This window comes from Emydura macquarii, unplaced genomic scaffold (genome assembly GCF_026122565.2).
Source record: "Emydura macquarii macquarii isolate MOO-44397 ecotype Brisbane River unplaced genomic scaffold, CSIRO-AGI_Emac_v2 contig_3595, whole genome shotgun sequence".
NCBI lineage: Eukaryota > Metazoa > Chordata > Testudines > Chelidae > Emydura > Emydura macquarii.
The window spans coordinates 52,025-63,017 of NW_027133732.1; the positions used below are offsets into that span (position 1 = coordinate 52,025).

At 44.3% G+C, this 10,993-nt stretch overlaps 1 long non-coding RNA gene across 1 annotated transcript; it reads left to right on the forward strand.

Annotated features, from left to right (window-relative positions):
• The first annotated feature begins 403 nt into the window (after positions 1-403).
• LOC137145577 (uncharacterized) lies at positions 404-847 on the forward strand. Its single transcript, XR_010917679.1, has 3 exons — positions 404-444; positions 565-653; positions 740-847. It is a non-coding gene; the product is annotated as an uncharacterized lncRNA (long non-coding RNA).
• Positions 848-10,993: the final 10,146 nt, after the last annotated feature.

The window sequence follows — 10,993 nt, forward strand, 5'->3', positions numbered from 1 at the left end:
TTGGGACTCAAGGAGTAAAATTTAAGTCAGTAAATAAATACCACCCTTGATCATGTCCTGTAAAATCCCTTCTTTGTGCAAGGAAATGCCTCCAGCAAGAAACGTGTCTGAACTCTGTTTGTCATTGAATTGCAAGCTGGGGAAGAGTTGGAGCACAGAGGGATTGTGAGTGAGGTGCTGAAATCGAGTGTAACAGCAGCATTGTGCAAGGGCCTGTTTAGGAGGAGACTAATCCTGTGCAAACCCAGAGTGAGTCCAGCCCTTGGTAACCCTTGCAGATTGCATTGCTGTGTCAAGCTTTACCTGTTACTGCTTATCCAGGCTGTAGCTGTGTCCTGTAAGATCTCAGCACCTGAGTCCTCTCTACAGGGGTCTGGTGCTGGCAGTGAGTTTGGTGGAGCTTAGTGCAAGGAAACGCCAGCCAAGCAACCAGCACCTCCAGTGGTCAGTACCAGTTTGGGCAAAACCAAATAAATCCTCGAACCTCAAGCTGTTCCCCAGACCTTAAAATATCAAATGCCCTCATCGAAAGGAGGAAATGTGTGTGTTCATTTCCCCCAGCAGAGCCCGCTTGTGAACCTGACAACTGCCCAATTGATCCCTGAAAGCCCCCATGGTGCTGCGACCTGCCCTCTGTCGGAGGAAGGCTGGAGGTAGCCGATAGCTCCTGTCTGTGTTGTTCCATGTGTCCAGAAGTGTGGGTCACATGAGACTAACGTGAGTTGTTCTTTCATCCCAGAAGATGAGCTTGCTGCCCCTTCAACTGTTCTTGGCTCTGCTGGCTCTGGAGTTCAGGAACCTGGTTCAGCCTCTCGAAAAGGCAGCGCTGCCAGTAAAGCGCTTGGAGGAGCATGTCTGTTTTAATCCTGAAATGCTCAGACTGGGAAGCAAATTAGAATTATTTTGGTGAATTGGGGTGTAAAATCATTTGTTTGAAAAAATGCCCTGTCCCTTCAGTACCTGCTGCAGGAAAAACTTTTCTTTTGAAAGAAATGTCTCTAGCATCAATCTTTCCTGAGGAGAGGGCACACTTTGCTATGTTTGCATCACTGAGAGGTGCAGTTACAGTCTTCCAAGTTGTTTTTCATAGTGTGCTAGCAAATGTTTGTGTTAGCTGAGGTTAGTCCTGCTTTGAGCAGGGGGTTGGACTAGCTGACCTCCTGAGGTCCCTTCCAACCCTAATATTCTATGATTCTATGATTGTGAAAACATGCTGTGGTGGTGGTAATTTTAGCTATGTAGAGTTTGGAGGAAAGGGATCTGTGTGAGTAGCAGGAGAGTTAGATCTCTATCGTGCTCTCTGATTACATTCCTGAGGCAGATTTTCTGCTTTGGAAATGGACATTGAGATGCTGGGATGAGATTCCCGAAAGAGGGGTTTACCTGCACGGTGTTTGTGATCACCTCTGTTTCAAGCCAGGTTTTGATGTGTAAATATAACAAGTTATGCTTCATATTATCATGCTCCACATCACTGACTTCTGCTGTACTGAGAAACTGACCTGCAAATCCAGGGCATCTGCTACTGCTCAGCCAAGGGACAGCATTGATGTTAGCACTGGTGTGACACTGGTTTTGGGAAAGAGACAACTTTTATAGAAAGTTCAACAGTAGGAGTAGGGGAGTCTGCCTGGTGTTTGAAATGCTGTTGAAAATCTAGTGTAGCAGTTACACTTTGTATGGGAATCAGCTAGACTGAAAGGGACAGGATGGGGGAGGTTTTTGCATTGGTCTGTATCACTGAGAGGCCAGCTGTGATACTGCTGACAATAACAATCTGCAGCATCTTCAGCTGCAACTTTGCTGATTGTGAGAGTGTAATCGGTGCCAGACCCACTGCCACTGAACCGGGCTGAACCGTGGATTGCAGGGTAGAAGCGAGATAGATAAGGAGCTTTGGAGCTTGCCTTGATTTCGTTGGTACCAGTCTAAGTAGTGGTTTTGTGATTTTTGTAAGCAAGTAGTTTTTAAGTGAGGTGAAACTTGGGGGTACTCAAAACAAATCAGACCTGAAAGGGGTACAGTGGACTGGAAAGGTTCAGAGCTACTGGCATACTGGACTGTCTTAGTGTTGTTGCAGAGTCACCAATTGGCACTGTTATACATATTTGTTCAAGATGTTTTTTTTTTAATGTGTGAGCAAATATGTAGTTTTGGGAAGACATTCTGTGGTGTTGGTTTTGGTTATGCAGAGTTGTGAGGAAAGGGAGCCATGTGAGACCCAGGAGAGTTTTCTCCGTGTCTGATTAGAGTACGTTTTTGAAGCAGATTTGTAAACTAAGAACTGGACACTGGTGTTGGGGTAGATTCCTGAGAGAAGGGTTTCCCTGCGTGCTGCTTGTAATTGCCAGGTCTGGTGTGTGTGTGTGTGAATATAAGAAGTCATGATTCGGGTACTCAGACTCCACATCACTGATTTGTCCCTCCACCAAGAAGCTGCCCTGCAAGTGGGAACACTGGCTGCTGTTTGGCACTGGGTGAACAGTTGTACTACAAATAAGACACGGGTGTTGGGGAAGAGTCAGCAGTGTGAGAGACAGTTCAGCAGTGGAGCACGAGGACTCTGGTGCTGAAAGAGTTTTCAAACACTGAAGGCTAGTGTAGCAGTGACACTAGGTATAGGAAGCAGCTGTCACTCTGAAAGGAACAGGATAGAGGTTTTTGTGCTGGTCTGTATCACAGTGTGAGAGGCAAGCTGCGATCCTGCTGACAATAATAATCTCCAGCATCTTCAGCTTCCACCCTGCTGATTGTGAGAGTGTATTCGGTGCCAGACCCACTGCCAGTGAACCGGGCTGGAACCCCGGATTGCAGGTTCGAAGCGAGATAGATAAGGAGCTTCGGAGCTTGTCCTGATTTCTGTTGGTACCAATTTAAGTAGTGGTAGCTACCACTGGTGAGGCTTGAACTGGCTTTGCAGCGGATAGTGACTGTGTCTCCAGGCAACACTGCCAGGGATTCTGGAGTCTGAGTCATCACAATGTCCCCGCTGGAGCCTGAATGAACAAACAGAATATAAATTAGTATGTAGATATATAGTCTCTCTTGCTCTCTCGTGTGTGTGCGTGTATCTGTATAGATATCTAGTTAATCAAAATAAACAATACTTTGATTTTGTAAACTTTCCCTGTGCATCTTTACATACTTATGATACTTCATCTTCTGACAATGATGCTAACGTTAAGTTTGAGGTGGCTGTTTCATTCTAAGCTGTCTTCAATTGCTTGTATTTCCCTCTCAGTTCCAATAAAAAGGAGACAGACATTTCAGAAGTGATTGTCACTAACTAATGTCTATGGATTCATATAGAACATTCCTAGAGCTGTTCAGTTTTTCTATGATCTATTGTAGCTTAAACCATCCCGTGCCCCTTCATTTGATTCTTACCCTGGATCCAGAGCACTAGCAGCCAGATGAGCGGAGCTGGCGAGATCATCGTGACACGTCTGACTGGCCTGATGTAGATCAGCAAACGGTAACCGGTGACATGGAACATTTATACGGGCCCAGAACTGCCGGGCAATGTTACCCAGGTGTGAAATATGCAAATTTAGTTGAGAAAAAAGAAATGCCCAGCTGACTTTAAAAAAGCAGAAAAGAGGAAATAAGAGTGTGGATGAAATAGGCCAGTTCAACCTGTTTGGCCCTGGGAATGCATCCTCAATTTTCATTAAAATGGCTGTTCCGTGAATAGTGATGGTGGTGCCCAGAGGTGCCTTCTTGGATCAGACCTTACTTTGTTCGATGCTGAACCACCCCATATTAGATTATTGTCTCTGTTGCCCACTTTGTGTTGAAATGACATCTGGCAGGGTGGAATGGGAATAAATGTTCTCAGCTCATTAGTATTGCTTGGTAGCTCATTTAAATGTAAAAAGCTCACAATCATTGTTACACCGGGAGTATCATCATAAAGGTGAGAAAATGGCATTATCTCCCTGAATCAGGGGATCTACATAGGGGGCTAATCCCTCCTTTAACTACTGCTCTCTACTGGATTTATCAGTCATCACTTAGACATCCCATTAAAGGGTTTGTGAGCCCTGGCACATTGCTTCCCATGTTCCATGTAACATTGCTTAAATCATGATTTTCCTTCCTGCAGATGGAACATTAGAATCTAAAATTCATATTTCAGCCCTTAAAACATTTGCCCTCATTTTGAAAATAGCAGTATGCCCAGCAGCTCCCCCTGGAAGGTAGCTGACTGTGTCCATCTAGAGTCAGTTGCATGGAAGTTGAGCTTGCTCTTTAAAGAGGTTTTGGTATGAAAGCAGCTATTCAGTACATGTCCATTTCCTGTGCAGAGTACATGGGTAGAGCTCACTGAAGGAAAATACTGTGTTTTGTGCACAAACACACCAAATACTCACAACTCCACCAAAATACCTTCTCGTGATGACATTCCAGAGTCTAAGAAATGTCTTAAACGAATACTTTTTATTAACTGCCCCCCCAATATTAATTTACCTGGTAGAAGAATAGATCCTGGAAGTGAATATACTTTTGCTTGTCTCTTATTTGATTGAACAACATATCCAGTGCACTGACCAAGTGAAAGGGGATCCTCCCTCCTTCTAAAACAACATTACAGTAATGGTCCAGCACACTGCAGTGCAGCAATATAAGCTGTAGACTGGAACAGTTAGTGTAGTTTTATATTTTATGATGAGTGGTGAAAGGAATCAAGCTGTGAAAGTAAGGGAGCCATGGCCACGTTCAATTTAGCAGTTCTCCATACAATGCTGCCCACAGCTTTCCCGTGTATTTTATTTCTGTACTAGTAGATAAGTGACGTGTTCCCTAAGTGGTGTCTCTGATCTATGTCTGTGAGGCTCTGCTAGAGGAGTTGGCCTTAAATGTTGTTTGTTATGGTACTCTGCATGGTTAAAGTTGCAACCAATTTCCATTATAAAACCTTATTTTTGTCCCTATGGGTATCTTTTGCTTTGGAAAATATATTTGCTTTGGAAATTGCCGGATTGCCTCTAAAGGGAAAGGGGAATGTTACCGCAAAGTTTGAAAAAAATCATACGATTGTTTGAGGATCAGGAAAAAAAATGCAAGGTTGACTTCAAAAGTTTCCTTTTGTCTATAGTTTGTCTCCCTCTAGATCAAAAATAGCTTGTTGCTGCCCCTTTGAAGAGTCCTCGGTAGTTAAGTCTCTTTGAATACTTGAGCACTGGCTGTATTTGAGGGAAAAAATATTGGCCGTAATCCTGCTCCCATTGATTTCAGTGGGAGAAAGGAGCCTGTTCCCACTGCTCTCAGTGGGAATTAGGTGGGAAATGATATGCTGAATGGTGCCGCTCAGAAAGGTGTCTGTATTTTGCTTATCATGATGCCAGGGTGCCATAGCCTTGTTGATGATGATAATTTCCATCATTTTCAGGTGATTGTGAGGGTGAAATCATGCTCCTTGTCCCTGCCACCGAAATTGGTGGGAATCCCAGTGGCAAGAGAACAGGTGTGAGAAACAAGAAGTTGAGGATTTTGTCCTTATTTTTCCTCGTAGTCCATTAGCTCTGCTCAGGGCTTTGCAGCACTAGTGACACTGTTTCCTCGAGACACTGACAGGAATTCTGCAGACTGTATCATCACAATCTGTCCCTCGGTGTCTGAAATTACCAGCGAAATCTAAATTAACACGGGTGTGTGAGCAATCACACTGAACAATGCCTTTAGTGCACACTAAATAACTATCTGCAGACCATGTGGCCTCGCAGTGATGCTGATGTTCTACTTAAGAAGGATCTTTCAGTTTAAAACCCCCTGTGTAGACGCTGCTGACATTACTTTGCCTGTTGTTTCTCTGAAATGACGTGTAAACATTCATAGGTTAATGTATCTCTCCGAGGAATGGTTAGGAGTTCAATTAACAACACTTTCAGGGATTTTTAATGGACTGTTGTCCGGGTCCATCTTGGATTCATTCCAGCCCTGGATCCAGATTGCTTAACTGTATAAATATGCAAAACATTCAAATGAAAATATCCAGTGTGTAAATGTGCATTGCCTGTGCTCCAGTGCTCTGGCTGTAAGTAGCTCTTGATCTAGGGATGTTACTCCCATGACTGGTACAGTGCAAAACATCTTGTCTAGCTCCCTATAATATATGCTCAGCCCTTAGATCAGCGAGTCTCAACTTGTTTTGAATCATGCCTCTCTTTAGCATTTTCTTTTTATTTGGAGGCTGCCTCCCTCCTCTTTTCACTGGTGCAGATACTGCCACCTAGCATTGCTACTGCGTTGGTTGTATCAGGTAGCCTTGTAAAAGCACATGCCTTAATAGCCATACCATTTTCATAGAAGTCTTTCTCAATTTCAGCATCAAAGCATGCTCGTACATATTGCAATCCTATTCACGAGGTCACAATGCCATTTCCTCATTGGCATTTCAGGTGGCTGGGCCAATCCGATTTGGCCTGTTTGCCCCTTCACCTGGCGTGGCGTTGCAACCTCAAATAATTACTGAATTATTAGAAGGCTTGCTGCTCCCCTAGAAAGCCTGACACACTATCCCCCCACCCTTGCTTGGGAACCTCTGCCTTAGATATATATGAACTGATTCTTTCATAGGAAGGTACAAATAACTCCCTGTGAAGCCAATGGGTCTGATTCTGATCTAAGTTACACTGGTGTAACACCACGAACTCAATAGTTACCCCCGATATATATATTGGTTAAATGAGATTTAAATCAAGCCCAGTGTGAATTACTCGTTTTCTACAGAGGGAGAAAAGGATCTATGGAACTGATTTATTTTCATTATTTTCGATTGTGTATAATATTTCTATTGTTGTGCTCACTTTTTATGAGCTACATAGCTAGAATTTCAGATACTCCAATATATAGGTTGTCGTCGTCATCATCATCTGTTAGCACTAGTATGGAAATTCATCCTGGATGTTATGCTTAATGCTATGGTTAATTGGGATCCTCTAATGTGTATTTCTATACATATCAAGTAGTAAGGCATGTTTAAAAGTGTGCTAATTCAAATGTGTGAGTAACACATTTGAAATCTCCACTCATTTACCCAGTGTAAAGGGTGATCCATGCTGCAAAGTTGTGGTCAGTGTGTTGTGAGCTGATTTAACTCTTCAAGGTGAAGTGTCCTAACACAATTTGATTTTGTAATGAAGACCAGACCTGTGATTTGGGGAGTGGAGAGGACAACATGGGTGTCAGTACCACGCAGAGCTGTGTTATCCATCCCTCCTCTCTCTGCACTATGTGGGCTTGAGTAGGGAGGTGGGATGGGGAACAGAGAGGTGGGGTATTTATAAAATTTGGGACAGGATTTCACATGGAAATCAGAATTCAATTTAAAATGTGAAAATCCAGCATTTTATATTTTCTAAATTAGTTAAATAAAACTACCATAAATGTGCAGGAAACCTAAGGGGAAAAAAGAAAGTTAATCAGAGCATCTCATGTATTTAAAACCAGCTTTCTTACTAAACAAAGGAAGTACTCTGTGGTTAGTGAATTGAAGTGATCATTTCTGTCACCTTAGTCCTTCCCAATTTTAGAACCAGCAGATCTCATTAACTTTCAGTGAGCTAACCACTGATCTTAGCTAGTGGGAGAAGCTGAAATGAAGAAAATATTGTCTCTGCAGCTGCAGAAGAAGCTATCCATCCTGATTTTTACAGCAGCTCCAATATGTGTAAGGGACCGGCCGTGTGATATAAAAATAGGCAAAACACTACAGTGAACACACCTGCTCTGCATAACCAGATATCCCCTGTGTCTCAGTGCAAGGCTGTATACAGCCCTCGATCTGCACGTTACTGCCCTTGCATCCAATCTGGCTGTTACCTGGCTATCCAGCCTGTGTGTCAAGATGAATTCTCTGCAGGCTTTAAGTCACCCCCAGGCAGATGGCCAGCACAAGGCCATCAATGAAGTCACACTTAAGCTACCAAAATACTTCATTACCCAGACCCTGTGTGAACCTGCATCACCTTTCGGCTGAAGAGGCCGGTTGGGTGGAGCTCACTGAAAAGAAAACCCAGGAAAGCATCCAGGATCTCCAGGGCTCAGTACCAGCTTGCGTGAAGCCAAATAAATCCTCAGGCCCCCAATCCCTGCCCTTCCCTCTCCATGCCCCTATGTTCTTGTTCCTTCTTCCCTGTAGCAAAGCAGGGCTGCAATTCTGCTCCTAATAAAGTTGGTCACTGTCATGCTACATGCCCAGCCCATCGTGTAGCAGGGGGCACCGTGAGTTGTGTCTTTGCTGCCTCTTCAGCCTCCCCAACCCCTGGCAGCCCCAGAGCTCAGGATCTCACTGCTTTCCCGCTACATGGCAATACTGCCAACAAAGCCCTGGGCTAAGCACGTCTGTTTTAACTCTGAAATACTAAGAGTGGTTGCTGGGCAGTCAGTGACAGTTATTGTTTGGATTTGGGGAACAAAATCATTTACCCTGGGGAAAAATGGGCACCTAGTTCATGAATATGATATCTAGATATTCATGATATCTAGAAAGAAAATCATCTGGGCTGTATACTTATTCCTACTTGTGCTGCAGGCTGGGAGCAGTGGGAGAACAGCCGTGTCTGTAACCCAGCCAGTGTCTGTGTGGAGTGTGGCAGTTGCACTGATGAAGTGACCATTTAGGAAGCAGCTGTAACGCTGAACCCGACAGCACAGACAGGTTTTTGTATTGGCCTGTATCACTGTGAGGGGGTAGCTACGGTACTGCTGACAATAATAATCTCCAGCATCTTCAGGTTCAACCCTACTGATTGTGAGAGTGAAATCAGTGCCAGACCCACTGCCGCTGAATCGGGCTGGGAGCCTGAATTGCAGGGAGGTAGCTTAATAGATAAGGAGCTTAGGAGCTTGTCCTGGCTTCTCTTGGTACCAGGCTAGTAAGTGTAAGCTACCACTGGTGAGGCTTGAACTGGCTTTGTAGTGGATAGTGACTGTCTCCAGGAGACGGTCAGGGATTCTGGAGTCTGAGTCAGCATGAGCTGCCCACTGGAGCCTGGATAGGGAAAACAAAATAAATTAAAATAAAATGGAACGTATCAATTGAATAAAATAGAGGTTACCAAACTCAAGCTGCATGTTTCAACATCTGGTCTGTTACACTCATGTACCCCCTTTAGTTACAATCTGGCCTGCGTGCACTTGGGATGGGATTAAGTTACGTGTTTCAGTTTTGTAAATAATTGCATAGATTTTTTAAGTCCTATCATAAACCAGTCCCTCCCCTGTTCTTGTTCAGACCTGGAATCCAGAGCACGAGGAGCCAGAGAAGGTGAATCTGCGATATCATCTTGATATTTCCAAACTGGCAGAAACTGGGCTCAGGATCCCAAAGTGCTAAATTGTAACATTTATGTCTGCTTCACGGTGCAGGGACATGTCACTGGGGTGGAAATATGCAAAGCAGCTGTTCTGTGTAAATGTCCCAGTACAAAAACTAGTGGCAGGGAGTCGTATACAGCCCTGAGTCTGCGACTGCAGCTCCCACTGATGGTAAGAGGAGGTTGTGCAGGTAGATGAGAACAGGATATGACCTGTGCAGTCTGTATGTTAGCTGGGTATTGGTGGGGTGTGTGTCACTGCTAAATGAATCACCCTAGAGTGCCTGGAACCCACTGTGTGCTGAGAGAGATGTTTGTAAGATGGGAGCCCTGGGATGCTTTACTTCCATTCTGGATTCCACCAGGGAATGTTCCATTAAACGTGAGCAGAGAATTGGGCTGCAAGGAGTCTGAGCTGCCAGTGTTTACAACAATGATGCAGAGAGTTTGTTTTGTTTTTTAAAAGGGCTGCAAAAACCCCTTAGGGACAGATTCTGTGACGCTGCTGCAGGGAGGTCCAAATGACACCTCTCTGCCAGTGAGGCCCTTGGTGTCCGAGGGAAGTCCACCTAAGGCGGTGGTTGTGCCACCACCTTTCTTCAGGAGTCACCCAGAGCTGTGTCTGGGTTCCCTGGGACACTGAAGGTAGGTGCTGGATCAGCACACTCTGTGGCCATGCAGCCTGCTTACCCTAAAGACATGCACTTCTTGGGCTGTGTAGCCCCTTTTGGTTTCACCTGCTGGGGGAAAGGTACAGCTTGGTTCCCTGGTGGACCTTGTGCTGCTGGGGTACAAGGCAGTTTGTAGATTTAGGAATCTCCATAGTTTCTTTCTCAGAAGTTCTACCTTTCTGGCAGCTTACCCACCCCTTAGGGCCTCTCTACAGGGATGTGGATGCTGACAGTGTAGTGGGGTAGAGCTCATTGAATGGAAATTTGTGCTGAGGAATGAACACCTGTATTGCTAAGGTCTACCTTGTGTAGCAACACACCCAATAATCAGACTCCCGTACCCTTCCCCTTTTCATCCCCGGAACTTCCTCCTCCAAAATATTTGTTACACGATAGAAAAGAAGATCTGTGTTTTGAACATCATTTATTTGAGCCACCAAAGTTGAATTAATCTGTCAAAGAAAATCTTTCCAGGGTAATAGACCCAGACACCATATTCAGGGAAAGAAATAAAAGCTATCCTTTTTAAATGGTACTAAAGCAATACTTCAGCAGACACTGCATCCTGTGCTCAGCTGTGGTGGTTTGGGATCAGGGCTTGAGGACAATGCCGTATTTACTTTAAATGACAGCTGAAAGTCATAAAGCTAGTGAAATGTCTGGACCCTGTTGAGAGAACATTTCTATTGTACAACCAGATGATGCATTTCAGAAGTCCCCATTGGAGTTTACTCACAGTCCTAAATGAAAAGGAATCTGATTCTTTTAAGACCACACTCTCAACTTGGTGGTCTGTCCCAATTTAGTATCTGGACCATATGGCGGCTTTGAGCTCATAGACTTTAAGCCTGGAAGGCACTATCATGATTGTCTAGAGTTAACATATTTGATCCTTTATCTCAGGCAAGGTTCATGTTGTTAAATCCTGAGGTCTCAGGTTCAATCCCTGCCACAGGCAACCCATTTAGGGATGTTACACTTTCATCACATTTTTGAGCTTCC